At 50.1% G+C, this 12,322-nt stretch overlaps 1 protein-coding gene across 1 annotated transcript in view; it reads left to right on the forward strand.

Annotated features, from left to right (window-relative positions):
- Positions 1–12,322, forward strand: part of RAC2 (Rac family small GTPase 2) — a 132,073-nt gene that overhangs the window by 68,010 nt on the left and 51,741 nt on the right. The gene's annotated exons all lie outside the window — the stretch shown is intronic.

Here is a 12,322-nt window from a genome sequence, read left to right on the forward strand (position 1 = left end):
ATCAGGCTGGCCATATTATACGATTATTATTGGTTTATATAAAAACCATCCTCTTCCATGGTGGAAAACAGAGTGAAAAGCAGAAAAGGGGGTACAGAAAAATACAAACGCTGGTACAGAATACAGAGTACACAATATAAGCATAGCTCCCAACTGTCCCTCTTTTGTAGGGACAGTCCCTCTTTGGGAACCCCGCCCCTCTGTCCCTCTTTCCTCCTGATTTGTCCCTCCCTCAGGACTGATGTACAGATATATGTAAATATATCTATTTTTCTACTGAAAAAAAGTGTTTAAAGCCAATGGGTACCGCTATAAAAATAAAAAAGTCAGATACTCACCTAAGGAGAGGGAAGGCTCGGTCCTAATGAGCCTTCCCTCTCCTCTCCCGGTGGCCCCGGTGCTGCGCTGGCTCCCCCGTTCGCGTCCGCCGCCGCAGGGACTTTGGAGGTCTTCGGGAGCACTCGGGCTTCCGAAGACGGGCCGCTCCATACTACGCACGCGCTATTGCGTCATAAAGGGCGCTCGCGCATGCGTAGTATGGAGCGGCCCGTCTTCGGGAGCCCAAGTGCTCCCGAAGGCTTCCTGAAACATCCCTTCGGCAGCGGAAGTGGCAGTATTTGACCAAACCGGTCGAATACTGCTACAGGGGATCCTGCGCGGGACCGGGCATCGGGAGAGGAGAGGGAAGGCTCATTAGGACCGAGCCTTTCCTCTCCTTAGGTGAGTATCTGACTTTTTTATTTTTATAGCGGTACACATTCACTTTAATTGACTCTAAACTTTATTCCCATCCATTAAATTGATATATTTCTTATTTTCAAATGTTAATATGAAGGAAAATGAACCAGGATAGGAAGGACCAGTAAGGTTTGAGTTATAAAACAACATATTTTTCTTATGAAATCTTTATAGTGTGTGTGATTAGGGATGAGCCAGGGGGCGTTGTTAGAGATGTGGCAGGGGTGTGGTTTCTGATTTCAAAAATCGGGAGGTATGCATGCACTACTCATTATTCAATTTAGTTTTCAATATAATGATCACATTTTTTTCAGGACTGACTTAAAGTGTATCCGGGACGACCCAGGGTTCCCAAATGACACAGAGAGGCATGTTCCCTGGTCCATGCCATGCCTCAATGCCCCCAGTGGGCTGCTTTCTGTCAATCCTCCCCCTCCCCCCCCCCTGTGCCGCCCTGAAATTACCGAGAAGCTGCTTGTTGGCAATCTCGAGGGGAAGGGGCGTCCCTTGCAGGAGAAGGACTCCTGTAAAACGCCCACTCTGGCATTAGGAACGCCCCTTCCTCAACTCTGATTGGCTCTGCCTCTCCCCCACCCCCTTCTGTCTTCTGGCTCGCCCCTCCCTGCTGTTAAGACACACAGAGCACAGATCTGCAGCGTGGTGACCCCAGAGGTCGCGGCCATGTTGGTTTGTTTTTTTCCCCCAAAAGTTTGCGGGATGCAGGTGTGGCGGGTAATGGTGGTAATATACGTTATCTGATATGGCCAGCCCCCCAGATCAGGTAGCATTTTTTTTTTGTTTACAAAAATGCCCAACTCAGGTGTTCTTTAAGTGGAGACAAAAAGGAGAAAATAGAGAGCCCCAATCGTGTATTATTGTCATTTTAACTTTCTTGATCTAGGTGAAGAAATGATACTCACAAATATGGGTTGCCGGATATAGGCAACCACTGATAGAGTTTGGGGGGAATTAAGGCCTGTCCCCACTCAGGCTAAGAAGTCGCTCTCCATAGGTAGAAAAAGGGGTGATCACACCCATCCAACCAGTGGATACAAGTTATTCAATAGAATTACAGAGACGCCAGGAAGGATAAAATGCATTAAAAACTTATAAAATGGGGGTATTGGGTGACCTACCTCTGTACAGAGGCGCTATACCCGCTCTATGACATTTTTGTTGCTCCCAATTTTATATTGCCTGAGGAAGCGGGCTATGGCCCCGTGAAACGCATTGCAAAGCTTGTTGGAGTGAGAATGAATTGTGTTGTATGATTAATTTCATTGTGTCTTCATTGGGGAGGCAGGTCACCCAATACCCCTCATTTTATGAGTTTTTAATGCATTTTATCCTCCTTGGCGCCTCTGTAATTCTATTGAATAACAGGTGTTCTTTGAGACCAGCATCACACATCAGTCTTAAGATCGGTTCAGATGATTCCATATTGATCATGATATTGATATCGCAAATTTTGCAATTTCCACTTTAGTCTATGATTGATTGGATATTTTGTCTAACCAAATGTCTACAGTAACTTGGCAAAAGAGTTGTACAGTGTATGGGCATCTTTACAGTGACTTGTGAATTGTATATTGATTGTATTGATTGTATACAGGGGCATAACTAGAGGGGTGCAGCTTCTGAATCCCAGGGGGCCCCAGATCTGTGGGGGCATGGGCGTAACAATAGGACCTGCAGCCCCTGCTCCCACGGGGAGGCCCGGGCCTCCCCCCCTGGGGCCCGCTCAGGGCTGTTTTGGGGGGTTGGAGGGGACGCAGCATGAGGGGAAAGCCATGGCCACATTCGGCGTGGAGGGGGGCGGCCCCCCCCCCTCCCTCAGCTAGGGTTCTCCCCTCTGTGCTCCCCTCCAGCTTAAATTAGTGTCTGGGCAGCGGCGGGCAGATACATACCTCCCTTGCGTTTCACCGGGAATGTTCCTCTTTCTAGCTTCTGACGCCACTTCCTGTATAAACAGGAAGTAGCGTCAGACACTAGAGCGAGGAGTATCCGCAGTGGAACGCAAGGAAGGTATGTATCTGCCCGCCGCTGCCCAGACACTAATTTAAGCTGAAAGGGAGCACAGAGGGGAGAACCTGAGCTGAGGGAGGGGGGGGGGGGGGGGCGTCCGAATGTGGCCATGGCTTTCCCCTCATGCTGCGTCCCCTACAGCCCCCCAAAACGGCCCTGAGTGGGCGCCAGCATATTCCACGGCACTTTACAAAGCACAATAAGACAACACGGGGAACATAGGTACAACCAAAAAATGTTACAGCAGAGTCTCTAGCAGCACAAGTATTGCAACACAAACAGTAAACAGGATGACCCTGCGCTTGCAAGCTTACAATCTAAAGGGTAGTGGGGAACAGTGGTGCTCAGCAGAGCTCGAATATTCGAGTAGCTCGAATATTCGAGCTCTTTTTCAGCTATTCGAGCTCGGTATTTGAGCTCCGAATAGCTGGAGCTATTCGAATGGGCTATCCGAGTACACTCGAATAGCCCATTCACTATTCGAGCTATTCGAGCAACCCGGCGCTATTCGAGCTCGGTACCGAGCTCGAATAGCGTCATAGCCCAGATTGATGTCCTTAGAGCCAATCAGAGGGCTCCCAGGCCCTCTGACGGCAGCCAATCACAGAGGGGGACCCTGGCCAGCCCCTACCCTATAAATAGCGGCCGCCATGTTCCGTTTCTCCATGCTTGCCTGAGACTTGTACAGAGAGAGAGTTGGTCCTTTGTGCTTTGGCTTAGCAAGTGCTCTATTGTGATCATTTACCTAGCGTTTTTGCTCACCTACACCTGCCATATACACCTATATTGTTGTTAGTTAGATAGACATTGTATTTTAGTTAGTAGCTTGTGTGTTACATTAGAGACAGGCAGCTGCTGCAAGCTTACAGGTTTAGGCCTCAGGGGGGCCTTGCCTCTGTGGGCAGCTGTCCTCTGTTTATTTCTCTCATCTATACCAGTATTTCTGCTGTCCTTTACTAATAGTATTGTAGTTATACTGTACTAGGAGTAGGACACTCACTGACTGTCACTGTTTATAGGCTACTAGCTAGCTCCTGCGTGTGTGCACTCACTCACTGTCTGTGTGTACACACACTCTATTTCCTTCTGATTACTGATAGATTATTGTTAGTTAGTTGTACTTACTTACTACTTACTCTTACTGTACCCGTAGGGACACTCACTGTCACTGTTCATATAGGCTACTAGCTCCTGCGTGTGCGCACTGCACTCACTGTCTGAGTGTACACACACAACACACACTCTATTTCCTTCTGATCGCTGATTGATTATCGTAATTAGTTAGTTCTACTTACTGTTACTACTTACTCTTACTGTACTAGGAGTCTAGGACACTCAGTCACTGTCCATAGGCTACTAGCTCCTGCGTGCGGTCACTCACTGTCTGAGTGTACACACACCACCCACACTCTATTTCCTTCTGATCGCTGATTGATTATTGTAATTAGTTAGTTCTACTTACTGTTACTACTTACTCTTACTGTACTAGGAGTCTAGGACACTCAGTCACTGTGTTCATAGGCTACTAGCTCCTGCGTGCGGTCACTCACTGTCTGAGTGTACACACACCACCCACACTCTATTTCCTTCTGATCGCTGATTGATTATTGTAATTAGTTAGTTCTACTTACTGTTACTACTTACTCTTACTGTACTAGGAGTCTAGGACACTCAGTCACTGTGTTCATAGGCTACTAGCTCCTGCGTGCGTGCACTCACTGTCTGAGTGTACACACACCCACACTCCATTTCCTTCTGATCGCTGATTGATTATTGTAATTAGTTAGTTCTACTTACTGTTACTACTTACTCTTACTGTACTAGGAGTCTAGGACACTCAGTCACTGTGTTCATAGGCTACTAGCTCCTGCGTGCGTGCACTCACTGTCTGAGTGTACACACACCCACACTCCATTTCCTTCTGATCGCTGATTGATTATTGTAATTAGTTAGTTCTACTTACTGTTACTACTTACTCTTACTGTACTAGGAGTCTAGGACACTCAGTCACTGTGTTCATAGGCTACTAGCTCCTGCGTGCGTGCACTCACTGTCTGAGTGTACACACACCCACACTCCATTTCCTTCTGATCGCTGATTGATTATTGTAATTAGTTAGTTCTACTTACTGTTACTACTTACTCTTACTGTACTAGGAGTCTAGGACACTCAGTCACTGTGTTCATAGGCTACTAGCTCCTGCGTGCGTGCACTCACTGTCTGAGTGTACACACACCCACACTCCATTTCCTTCTGTTCGCTGATTGATTATTGTAATTAGTTAGTTCTACTTACTGTTACTACTTACTCTTACTGTACTAGGAGTCTAGGACACTCAGTCACTGTGTTCATAGGCTACTAGCTCCTGCGTGCGTGCACTCACTGTCTGAGTGTACACACACCCACACTCCATTTCCTTCTGATCGCTGATTGATTATTGTAATTAGTTAGTTCTACTTACTGTTACTACTTACTCTTACTGTACTAGGAGTCTAGGACACTCAGTCACTGTGTTCATAGGCTACTAGCTCCTGCGTGCGTGCACTCACTGTCTGAGTGTACACACACCCACACTCCATTTCCTTCTGATCGCTGATTGATTATTGTAATTAGTTAGTTCTACTTACTGTTACTACTTACTCTTACTGTACTAGGAGTCTAGGACACTCAGTCACTGTGTTCATAGGCTACTAGCTCCTGCGTGCGTGCACTCACTGTCTGAGTGTACACACACCCACACTCCATTTCCTTCTGTTCGCTGATTGATTATTGTAATTAGTTAGTTCTACTTACTGTTACTACTTACTCTTACTGTACTAGGAGTCTAGGACACTCAGTCACTGTGTTCATAGGCTACTAGCTCCTGCGTGCGTGCACTCACTGTCTGAGTGTACACACACCCACACTCCATTTCCTTCTGATCGCTGATTGATTATTGTAATTAGTTAGTTCTACTTACTGTTACTACTTACTCTTACTGTACTAGGAGTCTAGGACACTCAGTCACTGTGTTCATAGGCTACTAGCTCCTGCGTGCGTGCACTCACTGTCTGAGTGTACACACACCCACACTCCATTTCCTTCTGATCGCTGATTGATTATTGTAATTAGTTAGTTCTACTTACTGTTACTACTTACTCTTACTGTACTAGGAGTCTAGGACACTCAGTCACTGTGTTCATAGGCTACTAGCTCCTGCGTGCGTGCACTCACTGTCTGAGTGTACACACACCCACACTCCATTTCCTTCTGTTCGCTGATTGATTATTGTAATTAGTTAGTTCTACTTACTGTTACTACTTACTCTTACTGTACTAGGAGTCTAGGACACTCAGTCACTGTCCATAGGCTACTAGCTCCTGCGTGCGTGCACTCACTGTCTGAGTGTACACACACTAAATTTACTTGTGATTACTACTGATTATTGTAACTGCTAGTTGTACTTCCTGACTGTTACTACTTACTTACTGTACTAGGGGACACTCACTCAGTCACCTCACCAACCAACCCACTCCATTAAAGTGCCCCACTTTTCACCCGCCCTTTTACAAAACTTTTGTCTATACGCCCAAAACATTTAAGATGTCTGGAAGTGGCAGCCAGCGCGGTTTGGGCAAGGGGAAGGGCAGCAAGGGAATCAGGAGGAGAGGGAGCAGCATTGTGGCAAGCCGCGGCCGCGGGCGCGCCACCATGCACAGTTCCGCAGCAGCAGCAGCAGCGTCAGTGGCTAATATTCCTCCCATAGCCACTGGCCGTGGACGCCTTGGGCGCCGCCCAGCAGGAGCATCTGCAACTCACGCTGCAGAGACACAGCAGCAGCAGCGTGTAGCACCTGCTCCCATTTTCCTCCAGCCGGGTCGGAAACGTCCCATTGAGGAAAAGGATGCAGACACTGTGGTGCAACTCATGACGGAGGATGAGCAGCCCGCCATCAGCTCTGCATCCGAGGCCTCCACCCTCACCACCACCACCACCACCACCACCCCTGTTCGCAGCAGCCGCCCAGCAGGGCCTGGGGAGGAGGCCAGTTCACCGTCAGTTGGCGACAAGTCATTCAGCAGTCTTTTGACCCCAGGCATCATGAGTCAATTGTCTGCTGTTGTTGGCGATTTTGAGGAGGAGATGCTGATGGGCACTTTGGGGGATGAGGGATTGGACAGCAAGACTGTGGCGACAGTCAAGCAGCCCATCCATGCATCAGGAGAGGAGTTTGGGGGGTCCTCATCCCAGCAGGACATGTTTCAGGAGGGGGAGGATGATGATGACCCGGTGACAGACAGAGACTGGGTGCCACCACCTCCAGGGGATGTCGTCCTCAGCAGCTCTGAGGAGGAGGAGGAGGATGCTCTTGTGGGCCTTGCAAGGAGGCGCATCATTGCAAGCATTGGCAGCAGCAGTAGGCAGGTCCCACAGCCTGCTGGTGTCTCAGGCTCAGCAGCAGCAGCAGCAGCATCTGCCAGTACCACCACCAGCCGCACCCAAGCCCCCCAAGCCCCCCCCCCAACCACCACAGGGAGACAGGCAGCAGCGCTTCCATGCCGTAGGGGGATGTTTAAGTCACCAATCTGGCGATATTTCACCATGCCCACTGTGTACAGCAAGTACGCCACTTGCAACCACTGTCAGCGGAAGTTGAGCAGAGGTGCAGACCCCTTAAAGTTCTGCACCAGCTCGCTCATCAACCACCTTGCGGCTAAACATTTCCACCAGCATGAGGAGTTCCAGAGGCTGAAGGCATCTGGTGCTGGCAGTGGCACCACACCCATCACTGCACAGCCTTCAGCAGCAGCAGCAGCAACAGCAGCCACCCGCCCTCCTGCTCCTCCAGCAGCACCAGCAGGAGTGCGGAAACGCACTGCTCCTCCCCCCTCTGCAACTCCTGCCGCCGACACTGAGGCCTGTTCTGGCAGCCAGTCCTCAGTGGCCTCCTCTGCTGTGTCTGCTGATTCCCGTGTCAGCAAAAGGCCACGCCAGAGCCTTTTGAGCGAGTCCTTCCAGGGGGTGGTTAGGGCTCTGCCTCCCAGCAGCCGTCGCGTGCGGCAGCTGAACGGCTTGCTGGCACGGGCCATGTGCTCCCAACTCCTGCCGTACACGCTCGTGCAGGAGGGGAGCGACATTCGTGCGCTGCTTGCTTGCGCAGCCCCAGACTGGCAGCTCCCCAGCAGACACTTCTTTGCCCGCAAGGCCATTCCTGCACTGCACCGCTTTGTGATGGCCAATGTGGAGCGAGGGCTGGAGCACGCGGTTGGTGAAAGGGTCCACGTCACCATGGACTCCTGGAGCAGCCGCTTCGGGACAGGCCGCTACCTGTCCTTCACTGTCCACTGGGTCAGCTTGGTGGAAGGGGGTGAGGATGGGAGAGCAGCAGCGGGCACAGCAGCAGCAGCAACACAGTGGGTGGTGCCACCCCGCAGGGTCAGGGGAACTGCAGCAGGTTCCTCCGATCCTCTGCCATCCTCCGGCACACCTGGCCAAACCCCCCGCCTCAGCAGCAGCGTGAAGGCCCGCCACTGCCAAGCGCTGCTGCACTTGGTCAGCCTTGGGAAGACCAAGCTGACGGCAACCCATGTGTTGGCCAAACTCCAGGAGCAGGAGAGGATTTGGCTGACCCCCAGAGGCCTCAGAGTCGGAGAGGTGGTGGCCGACAATGGGGCCAATCTGGTTGCCGCAATAGACAGGGGAAACCTGACCCACATCCCCTGTCTTGCCCACGTGCTGAACCTGGTGGTGCAGAAGTTCCTGCGCACCTACCAGGGGATGGGCGAACTGCTGGAAACGGCAAGGAATGTTGTGCGTCACTTCCGGCGCTCGGCTGCAGCCTGTGCGAGCCTGGAAGACGTGCAAAAGGAGCTGGATCTGCCACGCCATCGGCTGATCCTTGACGTTCCGACTCGCTGGAACTCCACCCTGGCGATGTTGGAGCGTCTGGTTGAACAGAGGCACGCTGTCAAACAGTACCTTGCCCTGGCCACTGTTTCCGCAGCTCAGAGAAGGGACAAGACCAGCAACATCCCGTCCATCGTCCCCGATGATGACTGGAGGCACATGCAGCAGGTGTGCTTTGTGCTGGCTCCCTTCCTGCAGGCCACAAACATGGTGAGCAGGGACCATGCTATGGTCTGCGAGTGGGTGCCCCTGGTTTCTCTGCTGAACAGGGCCCTCGATGCTTTGCTGGAACAGGGAGCGGCAGCCTTGGACCAGCAGGAGCGGCAACCAGCTGCGCAGTCCACCTCTGAGGGGGAGGAGGAGGAGGACTTGGTGGAGGTCCCTGACCTGGCTGCTGATGAGGGGGATCAGCACAGCGCAGCTGAGTTGGTGCGGGGGTGGAGAGAGGATGAGGCGGCAGAGGAGGAGGATGAGGACAGCACTGACGTCGATGTGCCAGCAGACGTGGCCCGCCTCTTCCCAATGGCAGCGCACATGCTGACGTGCCTGCGCAGGGACCCCAGGGTGATCCAGATGAAGCAGAGGGAGGACATCTGGATCAGCATGATGTTGGACCCACGCCTCAAGGGGAAGTTGAGCCAGTTCCTGCCGCCTGCAGGAGGAGACCCAGCGCAACAAATAAGGAGCTTGCAGCAGGCCCTTGTTGAGCGCTTGGAGGAAGCCTTCCCCCAGCCTTCCACCCCCACTGTCCAGCAGCGAGCACAGAGGCAGCAGCAGGTGCCTGCATCCAGCAGCAGCAAGCGCCCCACAGACCTGCTGTCTCTCAGCCACGAGCTCTACAGGACTGTAGAGGCTCCGGCAGCAGTGACTAGAGAGGAGATGCATGCAGCAGCTACATGGGGTCGTACAGCGGGCTTGACAGCGATGCCCCTGTTGATCCCATGGAGTATTGGGTCAAGCGCATGGAGATCTGGAGCGAGCTGGCGCAGTACGCCCTGGAAGTGCTGTCCTGCCCCCCTTCCAGCGTGCTGTCCGAGCGCTGCTTCAGTGCAGCTGGTGGCGTGGTCACCGAGAAACGCTCACGTCTGTCTCACAAGTCTGTGGACAGACTGACGTTTCTCAAGATGAACCAGGCGTGGGTGGAAGGCGAGTTCCTGGCCCCTGTTGTCGGCGAGAGGGGGACATGAACTGGCTGCCGGAACCATCGTTAATGTGCCTTACCACCCTTTACCACCTCCTGGCTCCTGCTCACTAAGCCAGCCTGGTTCACTTTGACTATTACGTCGCCTGCAGCCACACATTTTACACCTACAGTGGGCTGCTGTGTACTGCCCTTCTGCTGTCTGTCTGTGTTTCCCACTGCCAGGGTACACAGAATTACCTTCTTCTGCTGCCACTCTGCCACCAGCTATTACGTCAAACAATAGCTATATTGGTTGCAAAACCAAAAACCAAAAAACCATAAAAAAAAAAAAAGGTTTAATTTTTCTGAGGTGCCCGGGTTGAAAACTGTGTTGTCCCAGTTGTGTATTGGACACAATGTGGGCTGCACGACCGCTGTCTGGGACCTCCTGTTGTGTTTATTTACAGCCCTGGTATCACCGCTAGGTACCAGGGCTATTATGTCACGCTGCCTACCTGCTGCCACACTCACACTACTCCTCCATACCTCCTCCTGCTGCTGCTGCTGCTGTCTGTCTGTGTTTCCCACTGCCAGGGTACACTACACAGATGATTTACCTTCTGCTGCCACTCTGCCACCAGCTATTACGTCAAACAATAGCTGCTCACATTACTCCTCCATTCCTCCTGCTGCTGCTGCTGCTGTCTGTCTGTCTGTGTTTCCCACTGCCAGGGTACACAGAATTACCTTCTGCTGCCACTCTGCCACCAGCTATTACGTCAAACAATAGCTATATTGGTTGCAAAACCAAAACCAAACAAACCATTAAAAAAAAAAAAAAAAAGGTTTAATTTTTCTGAGGTGCCCGGGTTGAAAACTGTGTTGTCCCAGTTGTGTATTGGACACAATGTGGGCTGCACGACCGCTGTCTGGGACCTCCTGTTGTGTTTATTTACAGCCCTGGTATCACCGCTAGGTACCAGGGCTATTATGTCACGCTGCCTACCTGCTGCCACACTCACACTACTCCTCCATACCTCCTCCTGCTGCTGCTGCTGCTGTCTGTCTGTGTTTCCCACTGCCAGGGTACACTACACAGATGATTTACCTTCTGCTGCCACTCTGCCACCAGCTATTACGTCAAACAATAGCTGCTCGCCTACTCCTCCATTCCTCCTCCTGCTGCTGCTGTCTGTCTGTGTTTCCCACTGCCAGGGTACACAGAATTACCTTCTGCTGCCACTCTGCCACCAGCTATTACGTCAAACAATAGCTATATTGGTTGCAAAACCAAAACCAAACAAACCATTAAAAAAAAAAAAAAAGGTTTAATTTGTCTGAGGTGCCCGGGTTGAAAACTGTGTTGTCCCAGTTGTGTATTGGACACAATGTGGGCTGCACGACCGCTGTCTGGGACCTCCTGTTGTGTTTATTTACAGCCCTGGTATCACCGCTAGGTACCAGGGCTATTATGTCACGGCGAGCTGCCTGCCTCATTGACTGCCTGCTGCCACACACTCATCCTCCTCCTCCTGCTGCTGAATTTACCTCCTGCTGTCTTTGTGTTTCCACTGCCAGGGAGCACATACAATGGCGCTTCCAACATGCGTGCGCCCACCAGCTATTTGTTACGCTCAAAAATAGCTGCATTTCTTTAAAAAAAAAATTGAAAAGAGAAATACGTGAAGAAGAAGAAGACGATATTGAAAAAGAAGGAGAAGGAGAAGATGAAGATGAAGAAGAAGATGAAGAAGAAGATGAAGAAGAAGATGAAGAAGATGATGAAGAAGAAGATGAAGAAGATGAAGAAGATGAAGAAGATGAAGAAGAAGAAGAAGATGAAGAAGAAGAAGAAGAAGATGAAGAAGAAGAAGAAGAAGATGAAGAAGATGATGAAGAAGATGAAGAAGATGATGAAGAAGATGAAGAAGAAGAAGAAGAAGAAGAAGAAGAAGAAGAAGAAGAAGAAGAAGAAGAAGAAGAAGAAGAAGATGAAGAAGAAGAAGAAGAAGATGAAGAAGAAGAAGAAGAAGAAGATGAAGATGAAGAAGAAGAAGATGAAGAAGAAGAAGATGAAGATGAAGAAGAAGAAGATGAAGATGAAGATGAAGAAGAAGAAGAAGATGAAGATGAAGAAGAAGATGAAGATGAAGAAGAAGAAGAAGATGAAGAAGATGAAGAAGAAGAAGAAGATGATGAAGAAGATGAAGAAGAAGAAGATGAAGAAGAAGAAGATGAAGAAGATGATGAAGAAGATGAAGAAGATGATGAAGAAGATGAAGAAGAAGAAGAAGAAGAAGAAGAAGAAGAAGAAGAAGAAGATGAAGAAGAAGAAGAAGAAGATGAAGAAGAAGAAGAAGAAGAAGAAGATGAAGATGAAGATGAAGAAGAAGAAGATGAAGAAGAAGAAGATGAAGATGAAGAAGAAGAAGAAGATGAAGATGAAGAAGAAGATGAAGATGAAGAAGAAGATGAAGATGAAGAAGAAGAAGAAGATGAAGAAGATGAAGAAGAAGATGATGAAGAAGACAATATAGAAGAAGAAGAAGA

The sequence above is a fragment of the Hyperolius riggenbachi genome, chromosome 9 (assembly GCF_040937935.1).
Source record: "Hyperolius riggenbachi isolate aHypRig1 chromosome 9, aHypRig1.pri, whole genome shotgun sequence".
Classification (NCBI taxonomy): Eukaryota; Metazoa; Chordata; class Amphibia; order Anura; family Hyperoliidae; genus Hyperolius; species Hyperolius riggenbachi.